This window comes from Marmota monax, unplaced genomic scaffold, assembly GCF_021218885.2.
Source record: "Marmota monax isolate L192 unplaced genomic scaffold, Marmota_monax_Labrador192_F-V1.1 WCK01_AAM20220418_F8-fsc00080, whole genome shotgun sequence".
NCBI classification, from domain to species: Eukaryota; Metazoa; Chordata; class Mammalia; order Rodentia; family Sciuridae; genus Marmota; species Marmota monax.
The window spans coordinates 6576898-6593024 of record NW_026694750.1 but is presented as its reverse complement, the minus strand read 5'-3'; the positions used below and the strand labels follow the sequence as shown (position 1 = coordinate 6593024).

Sequence of the window (16127 nt, the reverse complement as noted above, 5' to 3'; positions counted from 1 at the left end):
CGTCCTCCCAAGACTTGATTTGTTTAGTTTTTGCAGAGCTGGAGACGGGGCCCAGGGCCTCACACACGTTGGGCAAGTTCTCTACCACTGAGCTCCACCCCCAGCCCTCCCTCAAGACCCGAAATCATCTCTAGGTCACCTGGAATATGTCATTTAATGTAAATGCGATGTAAATAGTTGTTTAGGAACAATGGCAGGAGAAACAGTCCGTATATCATCATCACAGATGCAATTTCCTTCTTTTTATTTTTTGATTGACACATAATATTTGTACATATTTATGGAGCATGATGTGATGTTTTGATTCATGTCTGCATTGAGGAGCGATCGACACAGAGTAATTAGCACACCCATCACCAAACACTGGTCCTTTCTCCGTGGTGAGTGTGTTCACACTCATCCCTTGAGCTGGTTTATACGCACGCTGCCTTGTGCTGATCGCATCCACACTGCTGTGCTGCTAACAGGACTTTTTCTTCTCATCCCTTGAGGAAGAGGTAGAAGGGCGTAGGCAGGCAGGGCAAGATGGAGAGGAAGGAGGTCCAGGCAGGGCCAGAACAAAGGAGCACGGAGAGGGTCTCCTGATGAGGTCAACTTCCTCCTTGACGAAAGCGCTTGTGGACACAAGCGGGGACAGACGTTTCTGTATTCCTGCTCCTAAGGGGGGGACCCAATCGAAACTCGAAAACAGAACACAGGGGGCACCAATCAATAATGGTGAGGAGCACGTGGACAGGGAGGAGGTAAGGAAAGGAGGACATTTCAGAGACCATAAAAAGAAGAGGCCAAAACTGCCCACCAGCCTCCTGGCCCCGGGGCCCCTTCTCTTTGGAGAAGTCTGTTCTGTTGGGTCTGCCCTCAGCCTGCTGCCTGCTTCTGTCTCTGTCCTGCTCTTGAATTCTCTGCTGAGCGCAGACAGGGAACCCAGCACCCCTAGAGGGTAACAGGCTCAGCGACATTGCACCTGCCGACCTGCCTCGCCCACGGCCTCCCTCTTCTCCCTACTCTCATTTTCCATGAGATCAACTTTTTAATATTCTACTTATGAGCAGATGCAATTTTCTGAATATTTTTGGTCTGAGGTTGGTTGAACCCCTGGATGCACAACCCATGGATTTGGAGGGTCGGCTGTGTGGCTATAGAGAGAATTTGCCATGTTTGTGTGTGTGATGGCTTAGATACGAGGTGTCCCCCAGAAGCCCATGTGTGAGACAGTGCTGAAGAGTTTAGAGGTGAACTGATGGGGTTATGAGAGCCTTAGCCTAACCAGTGCAGTAATAATCCTCTGATAGGATCAACTGGGTGGTGACTGCAGGCAGGGAGGGGCGATTGGAGGAGGTGTCATTGGGCCGTGACTTTGGAGCACCTATTTGTCCCTGATGAGTGGAGCGCCCTCTCCCTCTCTCTCTCTCTCTCTCTCTCTCTCTCCCCCTCTCTGTCTCTCTCTGCTTCCTGGTGCCGTGGTCTGGTTGCTTTCCTCTGCCACGTCCTTGTGCCATGATGCGCTGCTCCATCTCAGGCCCTGAGGAATGGAGCCAGCCTTCTCTGGACTGAGACCTCTAAAATAAGCTTTTCCTCCTCTAAATTGTTCTTGTCAGGGCTTTCGATTGCAGCCGTGGGAAAGCGGGCTACAGCAGTGTGTACGTGCGCATCTGTCTACGAGGAGACTTACTACGGGGACCGGCTCACAGGATAAGGAGCCAAGTGGTCCCACAGACTGCTGCCTGCAAGCCAGAGGCCAGGACAGCCAGGGTGCAGTCCAGTCTGGGGCTGGAGGCCTGAGAATGGGCAGCCGGGTCATCCAAGGCAGAAGATAAATGGCCCTGTAGAGACCACAGCTGCCCTTCCTCCACTTTTTGTTTTCTTTGGGGCCCCAACTGACTGGATGACGTCCACCTGTACTGGGTGATCCTGCTGCTGGAAGGTGACCACCCACACTGGACAAGGCCCACCTGCATGGGTGGGGTTCTTCTGTCTACTGATGGAAATGCTCCCCTCCCATTGATGCACCCAAATGAGGTCGCGCCCGCTCTCTGGGCCCTCCTCAGCCCAGTCGAGTTGACACATAAAATAAGCCCCCACACTGTCCATCTCAAGGTCCTTATGTCTGCAAAGTCCCTTGTGCCGCGTCAACTGATGGATTCACAGGTCCCGGTGACTAAGACTTGCACATCTTTGGAGACCACCGTTCAGCTGACCAGGGCCCTGTGAGCTCTGCTAAGGAGTGCCCAGTGTCCTTCAGTGTCCAGAGACAGCAGGGGAGCAGGAAGGACACGGGGCTCTGATCCCCCGACCGCCTGCCCTGCCCGGGGCCAAGCTTTGCCTGCATCCTTCGTCACTGCTGAGGAGGGAGATTAAAGCCGCATCTGGCTGTGGAAGCTCCTGTCCCCAACACCTGCCAGTGACAGAAGCCGCTGCTTTACAGAGGCTCATTAAAGATGAAAACATGATGTTGATTTCCAGCAAACTTAAATTACTTAAGCTCGTGTAAGTGGGTAAATATTTCATGCTGCCGTTTATGAAGTTCCACCAACAGTGCATCTGGTGGCACGGACCTCTCCAATGTCTCTGTGTGGTCTGGGCTGGGACCACCCACTGGCGGACCTGCTGGATTCTCAGGTCATGCTTGGGCCCAGCCTGGTGACCTTCAGCGGTGTCCAGCTCAGTGGGTGACTACAAAAGACAAAACACAGCCATCAGGGACAGTGACAAGGACAGCATCGCCTGCTGGGTTCCTTCCGCTTGGCAGGGGAATTAGAGCCAAGCCTGGGAACCCTCTTCAGGCAGGGCTGCCGAGGGGGTGACGCTCTGGCTCCCAGGGGGGCGCTGGCACCTGAGCCTCGTGATGAGTCTGGGACTACGGGGGTGGGGGCAGGAGGTGCCCGGCTGGCTCCCCACGCTCCCTTCTCTGCCCCACTTTCTCCCCACAGCTGCAGCCAGGAAGAGCCATCTGCCCTGAAGCACTGTGTGAGGGAGGCCCTCCAGGGAGCAGAAGTGGACACACACAGGGACTCCTGCCTTGGCGGGAGGCCCAGAAGCTGTTCTGGCCCCTCAAGGGCACCTTACACCTGAGGCTCCAGTATTTGTGCTGTGTGGTGACACAAAGGTCCCCGCACAGGCCCATGGGGGGAAAAGGCCTTTGCACCTACTAACCTGAGGGGTGGCCGTGGGGTGCACTGTGACTCCTCTGAGCCATAGGGTGGAGCCCCACTGCCCAGTGCTGCAGCAGGTGACCTTACTGGGCAATGGAGACCTTGCCGAGGCGATTGGCGAGGCGGAGGTCCTTAGGGTGAGCCATAATCCAGAATGACGGGTGCTTATAAAAAGAGAAATTTGGAGACAGACACCCCTGTCCCCTGCCCACACTGGCAGAGAACACCTTGTGAAGAGGGAGGCTGGGGTGGGTGGTGCCTCTGTAGCCAATGATCAGCAAGGATCGCAGGAGGAGCTGGGGAGACGGGGACAAAGTCTCCCTGGCGGCCTCAGAGGATCCAGCCCTGCGGCGTCTTTTCTTGCACTCTGGCTGCCAGGATCACTGCTGGAGAAGCCACCCGGTCTGTGGGCTTTGCTGTGACCGCTGACCAAACCACACAGCTAACTGTGCTCCTTCCGGATTGGGGGAGACCATCGTGGGTGGTGGGGCTGGGGGCGGAGGGCCACGTGGATCTGAGCAGCACCTCTGGGTGCCGGAAGCCGAGGCCAGGCGAGCACGTGCCCGGTGCTATTAGAGTGCCAGCTCAGACAGGCTGGCGATGGAGGCGCTGCCATTGCCCGCAGCTGTGGGTAGCAGAGCTGGGATCAGCACCCACACTGCCCACCCTGGGGGCCATGCTTTTGTAGGGAAGGGTGGAGAGTGGCTCTGGGACCAGAGATGACTTGTGGGGCGAGCGGTCTACATGGTCCCCCAGGCTCCCTGGCCTGCTCCCCTGGAGAGCGGGCCAGAGTACGTGACTCCATGGGCAACACTGGGGACAGGAACTGCTCACCCGTGCACCAGGAGGGAGGCCACACGGGGCGTCCGTGCAGGCTCCAGTTCTGCCCTGCAAGGAAGTGGCTGCCGGGGTCTGAGAGTGCTGTCCATTCCCGGCGGCCATTCCATCCTGTCCAAGGTGCCTGTAGTAGTCTCCCCCATCCACAGTGTTGTCACGTGGGTGGCTCCGGCTCCTCGGCTTCTGCAGGGATGAGGCTCCTGCCTGTGCACCTTCCACTTCTGACAGCGAGAGACAAACCCCTCCATGAGGAGGCTTTTGCCAGCCGATAGCAATTGTCGAGAACGTTTCGGGTTCTGCAGGTCAGTGTGGGCCTCCTAAATAGGGGAGCTGGGAGCAGACAGAGCAAAGCTGCCCGTCCTCCAGGACCTGTGTCTGCATTCGGGGACAATCAACTCAGCTGACTGCCCCTCCGAGCCTGGAGAGGATTTGTTGGCATTCAAGAGTCAAGAGAAGTTGTAGCAGGAAGGGACAGTGAGAATATGCACCAGCTGGCCTGCTAAAGCACTAGGTTTCCTAGTTTGGGGTCCCTCTATGTGGTTCAGCCCTCTGTGCATGCAGGTACATGCACTCAGGCCACGTCGCCCCGTGGGGATTGGGGCTGGGGAATTGGTGGTAAGAGGCGGGCTGGGGCTATCTGTGCACGAGGGATCAGTGTCCTGTTTCTCCAGCTGGGGGTCTTGTGTTTGCGTGTGTGAACACACGTGGGGAACAACAGCAGGCACCTTGTGTTTTCGACTAGGCTGGCCGCTCAGAGGAGGAGATCGAGGGTCCCGGGGCTGGTTAATGCATGTGAAGAAATTCCGGGGTTCTAGGCTGGAGGCCTGACTCCGGGGACCCCAACAAACCAGGTCTGATCACCCAAAAGGTCATGGTGAGAGGCAGGGAAGGAGCTTTGTCAACCTGTCCGTGTGGGGAAGGCACGGGGGATCCGCACCCAGCCCCGTCTTGAGGGGCTGCAGGTTTAAGTAGAGAAGAGGGGTGGGGCTGGAGGTCTGCTTAATTAAGAGCCTTGGTCACGCTGAGGTCACCATTTCAGTTCTGGTTCAGCGAGGTGTCTTTGCCGGAGAAGGCTTTGTCACTCGATGGGCGGGTTTCACTTATTGTCAGGGTGTTTACCTGTCAGGTGTTTCAGTTCCCAGGAGGCGGTCACTCCTGCTGGAGGGTGTCACTGTGGGGTGACGTTCCTGCCTCCCAGGTTCCTGGAAGGTGCAGGACAAAGATGTTAGGGTCTGTAAACAAGTCAAGATGGCGCCTGGCATTTTGCCAGGGGGAGTGGTTTGTGAGGTGGCGCCAGCGAGCCATTAAGTGTGGAGATTCCTGATTGGCTGACTGCTGTATCTAGTTTATGTTAATTAGATAAGCTGTGTGGAATGTCTATATACCCCTCCTGTCCTACAATAAACGGCTCCCACTCCTGCTGAATCAATCTACGCAAGTTGCTCGTCACCCCCTGGTTATTTTGCTGCAGCCGGACTGCGGCAGATGGTGGCCCGTACCGGGAGCCCCAGGACACTCGGGGGTAAGTTGACGAAAAAAGCTGCCCGTCCCTAGATAGGACGGGAGCAAATCTGCTCGTCCCTAGATAGGGCGAGAGGAAAAATGGCCATTTTGAGAAAATGGAGAAGATTGATGCAGTATGTTTGTGTCTTGTTTTGTCTTGAAATGTTGTATTGTCTTTGTGACGAAAATATGCAAGGGGTGTTAAGTAAATTACTAAGGGAAGGAGGCACCCCAGTGGAACCAAGAATAGTTAGGGCATGTGTTGATAAGAGCCCAGGAACTCTAATCAGAAAGAAAAAGAAAGTTCAGAAGAAGAAGGATTATCAGGAAAAAAGTTGCAGCAAAAGGCTATTACTAAATACTTTTTGTTACCGGAGGGTATGTGAATCGGCGCGGTGGCTGCCACGTGCGCGAGCCGGTCATGGCGCAGCGAGGACTTTCCAAGTGGCGGCAGCCAGCTCTTCCCCGCCCCCCGACCGGGGAGTGGGATGCCACTGCGAGAGCCCAAATCTAGACCTGACCTGGAGGCATAGTCTCGCAGGCTCTTGCTCCCTGTGCCCAGTGGCAGTTTGAGTCCGGAACACTCCCCGGACTCTCCCCGGGGCCATCTGGGGCTGCCCGGGACGCTGCAGGTGGAAGACGGCCCATGTCCCTAAAGTTTGATCATTTCCAAGGCCAGTAACTACAATGGTTCTCCCACACCTGGAAGCTAATGAGTAATGAGCACTATTAAGGCTTATTTCAAATGTGAAAAAATCTTGAGATAATGCACTAAATTGTTCAGAAAGTTGTTTTCTTAGTGCCTGCTGGAATACTATAGGATTTTCTTTAGCATCATTGCCGGAGTTCCTGCCTTCGTCCCAGTGCCGGTGAGGATGAGGGTGGAAGAATTTCCAGTGTTGCTGAGAACCGGACGAGACTTCGGATCAAGCTAGCTGCCTGCAAAACTTACCTAGACTGTGATTTAAGCTAGCTGCCTGCAGAACTTACCTGGACTGTGATTTACCTGGACTGTGAGTTAATCTATTGAGACACTGCTTTACCTGGACTGAGAGAACAAACTGTAATCTACAACAAATTGTAACTCGGTATCTTTGCTAACGGTGTCATTGCTGGTATAATTTTTCCAAGGGCTTCTTGCATGGAGCCATAAATTGGCTTGGTATTGTGGCATTTTGTATCCTCCCCTTCTGCTTGTAGCAGATTATTTATGGTGTTTGTGTAAAAACCACTATGGTCGTTATTTAAATTAAACAAAAGGGGGAAATGTTAGGGTCTGTAAACAAGTCAAGATGGCGCCTGGCATTTTGCCAGAGGAAGTGGTTTGTGAAGTAACACCAGCGAGCCATTAAGTGTGGAGATTCCTTATTGGTTGACTGCTGTATCTAGTTTATGTTAATTAAGATAAGCTGTTGGAATGTATATATCTACCCCTCCTGTCCTACAATAAATGGCTCCTACTCCTGCTGTATCAATGTACACAAGTTCCTCGTCACCATCCGGTTAGTTTGCTGCAGCCGGACTGCGGCACAAGGACTCTTACATACCACTCCAGGGTCTTAGACGGGGGCTGCAAGTCTTGCCTCGGTCTTGAAGGAGAACGAGGTAGGTGTAATTAGGGCTGATAAACCTATTAACACGCCTAGTGCAGAGCCAAGCAGGGACCCAGGCAGAGTGTAAGGTCCTAGAGGAGGCAGACATAGCGAAGGACTGGCCGTATCCTGCTGGCAGTTCCCCACTGAGAACAGCGGCCGGTCACTGCTCTTGGCCACCATGGCTTCTTTGATTCATACACATTGCTGACTAAGGACCCGGCAGGGTGGGGCTGAAAACATTAGAAGTTGGGGGGCTGGGCTGGGGCTCAGCAGTAGCACACGTGCCTGGCATGTGCGAGGCACTGGGTAGATTCTCAGCACCGCATAAATATAAATAAAATAAAGGTCTATCGACAACTAAAAAAGAGTAATAAATTTAAAAAACCTGAATGGTTTAAAAAAAATTAGAAGTTTGTTTATTGCTGACCCCTTCATCAGGGATGGGGTCAAGCAGTGTCCAAAGCTGGTGGAGTCTTTCAAGGAACCAGAGACATCTATGGCTGAGCCACGGGCAGCTCCAGGCTGCTAGACCTAGAGTCCATGTGCCTCACTCCTGGGGCAGACGCTTCCTCTGTGCCCTGGTTTGCTGACCCCCACCTGACCTCAGCTGCTTTGAAGGGTTAGGGGTGGGGTCAGGGTAGTTCTGTCACCAAAGAGAAACCAGAGGCATCAACAGACTCATCCAAATCTGCACTTGAGCTGCCATCCTGCGTGGTCCCGTGGAGGACAGGGACACTGGAGGCAGGGGAGGGTGAAGCCGTGGTGCCTCACCTGAGTGAGGATGTCCCTGGGCACAAGGACCCCTGAGCCAGGTCACTGTGTCCTCCCCACCTCCCTGGCCAGCCTCTGCCTCCTCTCCCCATCCAGCTGGAGTAGCCTGGTCTCCTGGGAGTTACCACTAAACCTTTAAAATCCTGAATTTAACTGATAGGGTTTGAGAGAGAACAGCAGTAAAGAAAAAAATCAAAGTGCTTCGTAGGTAGGGCCTTTTGGGTTCCTTTATATATGCTGCTTCTGCAGCTTCTGGGTCTGGAAGCAGCGCAGGGACTTGGGTACACGCCACTCAGGGTATGCCATTCACTTAGGGTATGCCATTCCATCTCTTTTTTCTCAATATTTATTTTTTTCAGTTGTAGTTGGACACAACAGCTTTATTTTATTTATTTACTTATATGTGGTGCTGAGGATCGAACCCAGGGCCTCACACGTGCTAGACAAGCGCTCTACCGCTGAGCCACAGACCCCACAACCCCAGCCCCTGTCATGCCATCTCTTAAGTGCCAGAGGGGATGGCCGCAGCCGGGAGAGATGCATTCTTTGGATTAAATCTCTCTCTTTTCCTTTTTAAATTTTATGTATTGCCAATTTTAAAGAGCACGTGCCCCTGTCTCTCTTTCTCTTCTCTCTGGCTCTCTACTGGGCACTGAACCCAGGGCCTTGCACATGCCAGGCAAGCTCTACCACAGAGCCTCATCCCCCGCCCTGACAGCTGCAGCTCTGAGTGTGTCCTGTTGTGTTCCTCCCAGATTCTTCGACCTGTAGGCTCATGTCTTCCACCAAACTCCGGAAGCTTCTCAGGCTTTGCCTCAGCAACACGATTTTCCTCTTTTTTGGAGCTTCAGTGGCAAAAAATCAGTCTTTCCTAACTTCTTTACCAGCCCAGAGGTCCCTGGATCCGTTTTTCACTAATTATTCTGTTAAGATTTAATAATTTTTACTGATCTAGCTTCACGTTCACAGACAATGGTCTGTCACTTCTGTTTTACTTTGGGCCCATCTGACGAGTCTTTAAATTTTTTTGGTTATTTTTTCATTCTACAATTTCCATTTGGTTTTTCTTTATAGATTGAACTTTGCCTATTTTCCCTTTGGTTTCAAGAGTGTTGATGGTTACTTGTTGAAGGATTTTGTAAGAGCTGCCTGCCATGTTTAGGATATGGCTAGAATGTGTCCCCTCCACCCCCAGGCTTTGTGCGTTGTGTTTTATTCCCAATAAGAGTGGAAACCTAATGGACTTAGAGGTGGGGCCTGCAGGAGGTGGTTAGGATGAGATAAGGTCATTGAGGTGGAGGCCCATGATTGATTACTGGTAGCTTTTAGGAAGAGAGACCAGAATGGACACATATATACATGCTCCCCATCTCTTGCCACCTGATACCCTGTGCCTCCTTAGTACTCTGTCAGCAAGAAGGGCATCATCATAAATGGACCCTTGAGCTTCTAGAACTATGAGCTAAATAAACACCTTTTCTTTATTATAAGGTAACCTGCTTCAAGTATTTCATGATAGTAATGAAAACAGACTAATACTAATACTTCAAATTATTTATCAGATAATTCTAACATCTTTGTCATCTTTTATTGGCAATATTTGTCTTTTTCCACTTAAGTTGGTATTTTGCTGGTTCTTTGTATGCCACGTACTTTTGGACTGTATCCTGAATATTATAAATATTCTGAGATGATTCTTTATTTAAACTTGGAGAAAATGTTGATATTTCTGTTTTAGGAAGCCACAAGTCTGGTTGAGTTCAAGCCTCATGTTCCAACCCACTTCCTGTGGGTTGTCCCAGTGTCAGTTCCGTCTTCAAAGCCTTGGGATGCCATCCAGAGCTGTCCCATGTTCACCATCTAGCAGCCGGTTCACCTTTGAACCAGCAAGTGGCTCAGTTCAGTGCAGCTTAAGGTGAGACCAGAAGTTCGTGAACAACTCATGGGGCTGCTTTCCAGAACTTTCCCACCTCTGCAATCCTTTCAGCCATTTTGGTCCTTTGTCCCCAAACCCAGGGGTGTCCGTTGCCCTGTCCTGTCTGCACTTCTGGGACTGTGCCTTAACTGGTGCCAAATGGTGGCGAACAGAAGAGGATGAAGTGCAGTGGGGTTGCTGCCCTCCTGGAGTCTCGTATCCACTAACTGGAGAAGTTTCATCCCTCAGGGTTTCAGTTCTTGAGGGTTCCTGTTGTGGTTTCTGCCCCAAATGCCACAGGATTGCCTGGGGGCTGGGGTCGGAGATAATAGAGAAGAGCAAGGGTGTGGGGGTCTGCCGCATCAGGAGACACCTTCCCAGCCCTTGAGCTAGAATTCGAGGGCTTCCCCTAGGGCCCTCTCTGTGTGAGCCCGTTTTGGGTTTCAAGCTGCCCTGTGTTCAGGCCAAGCCACAGGAGGAAACTTGCACTCTCACTGCTGGTTGGTGAGACCCCGAAGTCTAATTTTCTTCCCTACTCTGTCTGCTGCAATTAATTTCCAGAGTCCCCCAGTACCCAGTCCACACATCTGCCCAGGTCTTATACTTGAATCCCAAGGGGGAGACCAGATGGAGCATAATTACGCCATCTTATCTGAAGATTGAATCATTGTCTTTATTTTTAAGGACATTTCATCGTATGAAATTCTAATTGATAGTTTTCGATTAATTACTGTGGAGATGTTGGCCCAGTGTCTTCTCACTCACATTGTTTCAGTAAGAAATCTGCTGTCGTTTTAAACTAGGTTTCTCTGTAGGTCATAGCGTTCCTCTGGCTGCTCTGGAGGTTCTCTCTTTTGCAATTTGATTATGACATGACTTTATATTTTTTTGTGCTTGAGGTACATTGAGCCTCTGGAATAGTACATATGTGGTTTTCATCAAGCCTGGGGTGTTTTTAGCCATTATTTCTTCAAATAGATTTTCTGTCCCCCTTTTCTCCTTCTGAGATTCTAATTACACATTGACATCAGACTGCTCGGAGTTATTCCCAAGCTCACTAATCCTACATGAATTTTTTATAGTCATTTTTTGGATTTGTTCTTTTTAGACATACATGACAGTGGAGTGTATTTTGACATATTATACATGCATGGAGTGTAGTTAGGATCCCGTTCTTGTGGTTGTACGTGATGTGGAGTTTCATTGGTCGAGTCTTCATATATGAACACAGGAAAGTGATGCCTGGTTCATTCTCCTCTCTTTTCTCATTCTCCCTCCCTTCCCTTCATTTCCCTTTGTCTAATCCAGTGAACTTCTCTTCTCCCCTCCCCCCTTATTGTGTGTTAACATTCACATATCAGAGAGAACGTTTGGTCTTTTGTTTTTTGGAATTGGCTTATTTCACTTAGCACGATTGTCTCTAGGTCCATCCATTTACTGGCAAATGCCATAATTTCATTGTTCTTTATGGCTGAGTAATATTCCATTGTGTATGTATACCATGTTTTCTCTATCCATTCATTTGGTGAAAGGCACCTAAGTTGTTTCGATAGCTTAGCTATTATAAATCGAGCTGCTATAAGCACTGATGTGGTTGCATCACTGTAGTATGATGATTTCAAGTCCTTTGGGTATATACTAAGGAGCGGGTATATGTAACTGGGTCAAATGGTGGTTCCATTCTAAGTTTTCTGATGAATCTCTGTACTGCTTTCCAGAGTGGTTGCACCAATTTGTAGTCCTATTTGCCATGTACGAGTATACCTTTTTCTCTACATTTATTGTTACTTGTATTCTTGATAATTGCCATTCTGACTGGAGAGATGAGATCACAATGTAATTTTTTTTTAGCTTTATGTTACTTATTTATTTTCATATGGTGCTGAGGATCAAACCCACTGCCTCACACGTGCTAAGCAAGTGTGCTACCTCTGAACTACAACACAGCCCCCAATGTAGTTTTAAATTCGAATTTCTCTAATTGCTAGAGATGTTGAACATTTTTTTCATATATTTGTTGACTGTTTGTATTTCTTCTTTTGTGAAGGGTCTGTTCAGTTCCTTTGCCCATTTATTTATTGAGTTATTTGCTTATTTGGTGTTAAGTTTTTTGAATTCTTTATATATCCTGGAAATTAATGCTCTCTCTGAGGTGAAGGTGGCAAAGATTTTCTCCCATTCTATAGGCTCTCTTTTCACATTCTTTATGGTTTTCTCTTCTCTTTTTAGTTTGATACTATCTCATTTATTGATTCTTGAGTTCACTTGCGCTTTAGGAGTCTGGTTGAGGAATTTGGTTCCTAAGCCAACATGATGTAAATTTGGGCCTACTTTTTCTTCTAGTAGGTGCAGGGTCTGTGGTCTAAAGCCTAGGTCCTTGATCCACTTTGGGTTGAGTTTTGTGCAAGGTGAGAGATAGGGGTTAAATTTCATTTTGCTACAAATGGATTTCCAGCTTTCCCAGCACCATTTATTGAAGAGGCTACCTTTTCTCCAATGTATGTTTATGGTGCCTTTGACTAGAATAAGAAAACTGGATTTATGTGGATGTGTCTCTGTGTGTTCTGTTCTCTTCCATGGGTCTTCATGTCTGTTTTGGTGCCAATGCCATTCCATTTTTGTTACTATAGCTCTATAGTACAATTAAGGCCTGGTATTGTAATGCCTCTTCCTTCACTCTTCTTGCTAAGGATTGCTTTGGCTATTCTGGGTCTCTTATTTTTCCAAATAAATTTTATTACTGCTTTTTTCTATTTCTATGAAGAATGTTGTTGGGATTTTAATAGGAATTGCACTGAATCTGTATAGTGCCTTTGGTAGTCTGGCCATTTTGTCCATACTGATTCTGCCCATCTTAGAACATGGGAGATCTTTTCATTTTCTAAGGTTTTCTTCAATTTCTTTCCTTAGTGTTCTATAGTTTTCTTTATAGAGGTCTTTAATCTCTTTTGTTAGATTGATTGCCAAGTACTTTATTTTATTTTTTTGAAGGTATTGTGAGTGGGATAGTTTTCCTAATTTCTCTTCCAGTTGATTCATCATTGGCTACTTCAATTTTTAAAAATTATTTTTCTCTTTGAGTTTTGTTTTGGAGACTTTCATTACTATGTCTTTAAGTTTGTTGATCTTTCCTTCTTCAGTGTCTAATCTGCTATTAAATGATATTCAGTGTATTTTTCATGTCTAGAAATTTGATTTGGGCCTTTTTATATTTTTCATGCTTCTAACTAAGCATATGGAATATACTTATAATGATTTCTTGAATGTTTTTGCCTGCTAATTCTAATGTTCATGCCACTTATGAGCTTACTATGAGTTATAATGGTGATAACAGTGATGCTTCTTTGCATGCCTAAAGTTTTTGATCAGGTGTCAGACATTGAAGTTTTACATTTTGGTGCTGAATTTGTTTTTGTCTTTCCAAACTCTTTTTGAGCTTACCTGAGATGCAGTTGACTTATGTGGAAACACGTTGATCCTTGCAGATCTTATGTTTAAGACTTGATAGATGAGATGGTTCAGTGTGTGATCCAGGGTTAATTATTCCTGGGACTGAGGCACTTCCTTCTGATCTCTACCTAGAGCTGCCCTGGAGCTGAGCTTTTTTCAGTGTGACTGGTAGGAACAGTGACAGTCCCACCCTATGATCAAGGGGCACCATTTCCTCTAGTCCTTTGGCTGCTCCTTTCCCAGCCCTGGGTGGTTTCCTCTCCTTCACGCACTATCTGTGGCTCTGCTTGACCCTTGAAGGGGACCCTCTGCACACCTCCAGAAGTCAGTAGCCTCCTCTCTGATCTGTCCTCCAGACTCTAGCTGGCCTGGTCTCCCTGGACTCTCAGCTCCGTCCCATCCACTCTGGGGTCTACTGGGCTCTGGTTCCCCATCCGTGTGCTGAACCTGGGAACGCGACCACCTGGGAGAAGGGTTTGCCAGGGCCGCCTGCTCCCAACCCTTCTCTTTTAAAGCTGAGCGGCTGGGTCTCCTCAAACCCCCAAACCCCTCAGGATGTGTGGCCAAGCACTTTCCATGTTCTGGAAAGCACGGGCTCCTTCCCTCTGTCCTTCTCCTAAGTGCTGCTGTGTGGGTGAAGGGTGCTGAGGCCCTCTCCTCACCTCCTGCCCCCATCCCACCCGCCTTCCCTCCTGAGCCCACCCAGCAGCTGCATCTGCTGCCTTGCCTCGAGAATCCGTCACCCCTTGCAAGCCGGGAAAATGCAAATAAAAGCAAGATTATGATATTTTTCGTGAATAAGCAATGCAGCAGCTCAAATCTGGTTCGGGCCGTCAGCTGAAGCCACCAGAGACACATTGATGTTGAAATATTTGCGTATGTTCTTGTGGAACATTTACTGTGGCGCGCGGGGCTCCAATAAAGCTTTTATATAAATTATTCATCATGGAATTCAGACGAAACGCCAAAGCCCTCCCACCCAGGGACTGCCTGTTTTGCTATTACCTCTGAAGAGCTCATCTTGTTAGCACCTAGTGCCATCAGCCAGGCAGGCCGCGTAATTAGCCGGGGAAGTGGTTGTCTGGTGAGACGGCGCTGACCTTATGGTCACGTCTTCTCAAGGAAACTTGGCCTTTCTTAAAGGGTTTTCTCTGCTGATGGACATGCTAGTGTCCCCTCCCACCCTCGAGACCTAGTGTCCAGAGGGTTGCAGGGACATAGGAGCCCTGTCTGTCTCGCTCCCTGTACCTGGAGAGGAAAGGGTGACCCTAGGCACGGCCCTTTAAAGCTCACAGTGCTGACCGTGCCCCACCTAGGAGGTCTGCCTGGGGACAGTGTGGCCGAAGCTATCATGCCGACTTTCTAGGTGAGGCTCAGGGATGGCTCTGGGCTGAACTGTGACCCTGGTGACTCAGCCCCAGGTCTGAGGTTTTCACCTGTGGTACCTGACATGTGACCTCGTGTGGAGACAGGATCTTCCAAAGGTGATTAAAGTAAAATGAGGTCATTACGATGGCCCTAATCCAACCTGACTGATGTCCTTATAGGGAGGGGAAATTTGGACACAGACACACAGATTGGGCACATGATATGAGGTCCCAGGGAGAAGACGGCAGCTACCAGCCAAGCAGAGGGGCCCCAGGAAGCACTGACCTGGGACACCTGATCCTGGACTTCAGCCTTCGGAACCGTGAGGACGCGCACCCCTGTTGTGGAAGCCGCCAGCCACAGGGCTGTTCCGTCAGCTCCAAGGAGCCCATCAGGGCTCTTCTCCAGGTTCAACCACAGTGGGGGGCTCTGACCTCCTGGCCTCAGCGTCCAGCCTCAGTGTCCGGCTGGAGGAGCAAGGAGCAGGTTTTGTAAGTGGCCTGAAACCTCCCATGGAGCCAGCGTGTGGCGGGAGGCGGGCGAGGGAGGGAGCTCCGCCAGCAACTTCATTTCCCCTTCAAAGAACTCTGCAAAGCTCTCTGTAAATATTTGCGGGATTAATTTCCCAATTCACGAAAGAATAAATGAACCACTGAGCACATCGGCCAGTCTCACTTGCTCGGGACAGTGTCTCAAACAAGACGCTGTCCCAGCGGCAGCCTGCGTGTTTGGTGACCACGATGGCCCAAGTCCCTGGGCCTTGTGACCTCCTCGAGGGCCCTGACATGGCACGGGTTCCCAGGGCAGTACCATGGGACCATTCTGCCAGAGCCTCCCGGCCCAGCCTCCGGGAACGATGGGGCCGGCGGGCCCAGACGGCCTGGGGCACGAGGGCAGAGCCTGGTGCAGAGTCGGGCACACACCACCCAGAGCCGCCATGGCCAGGCAGCCGGGCCTCACCTTCCCTGCCCAGGGTCTTCCCCGAGAAGGGCAGCGCCAGCCAGATCCGTACGGAAGCGTGGCCTGGCTCGCCCTGGCTCTTCATGTGCCCTTCAGAAGATCTTTTTGGGATTTTAAAATTTCTCTCTTCAAAAGTGATGCTAAGGCATTATTCATTACCTTTTACCCCTCAGGGAGAAGCAGGGGGAGCATTAAAAACAAACACCCCAAACCTGTGCAATCTGCTGGATTGGTGCTGACCCTGTCCACCCTCCACAGAGGCTGCTGCATCCTGGGGCCCTTCCAGGTCCTCAGGGATTCCGTTCTCTCCACCTCACAGTGGCTGAGGGGCTGCTGGGTCAGGAGGCCCGTCCCCTCCCTCCCTCCCCTATCTTCTGCCCAGCCGGCACCGGGCCCCTTGCACCACTGTGTGTGTGTTTTATCTCCCTGACGTTTTCTGTTACCGTCTCATGGCGGATTCTAGCTGGCTGACCCTTCAGCCCGGCCACACTGCAGCTGCCCCTCCGAGCCTCCGCGCAGGGAGTTCTGATCGCAGGGAACATCCTCCCACCCACTCCCTCTCCCCTGACCAGCCTG

The 16127-nt window shown here is 50.2% G+C and overlaps 1 long non-coding RNA gene across 1 annotated transcript; it reads right to left on the bottom strand.

Moving 5' to 3' along the window:
• Positions 1–222: 222 nt before the first annotated feature.
• Positions 223–3505, bottom strand: LOC124079261 (uncharacterized). The gene is made up of 2 exons (XR_006847224.2): positions 3154–3505; positions 223–2673 (listed from the first exon to the last, which is right to left on the bottom strand). It is a non-coding gene; the product is annotated as an uncharacterized LOC124079261 (long non-coding RNA).
• Positions 3506–16127: the final 12622 nt, after the last annotated feature.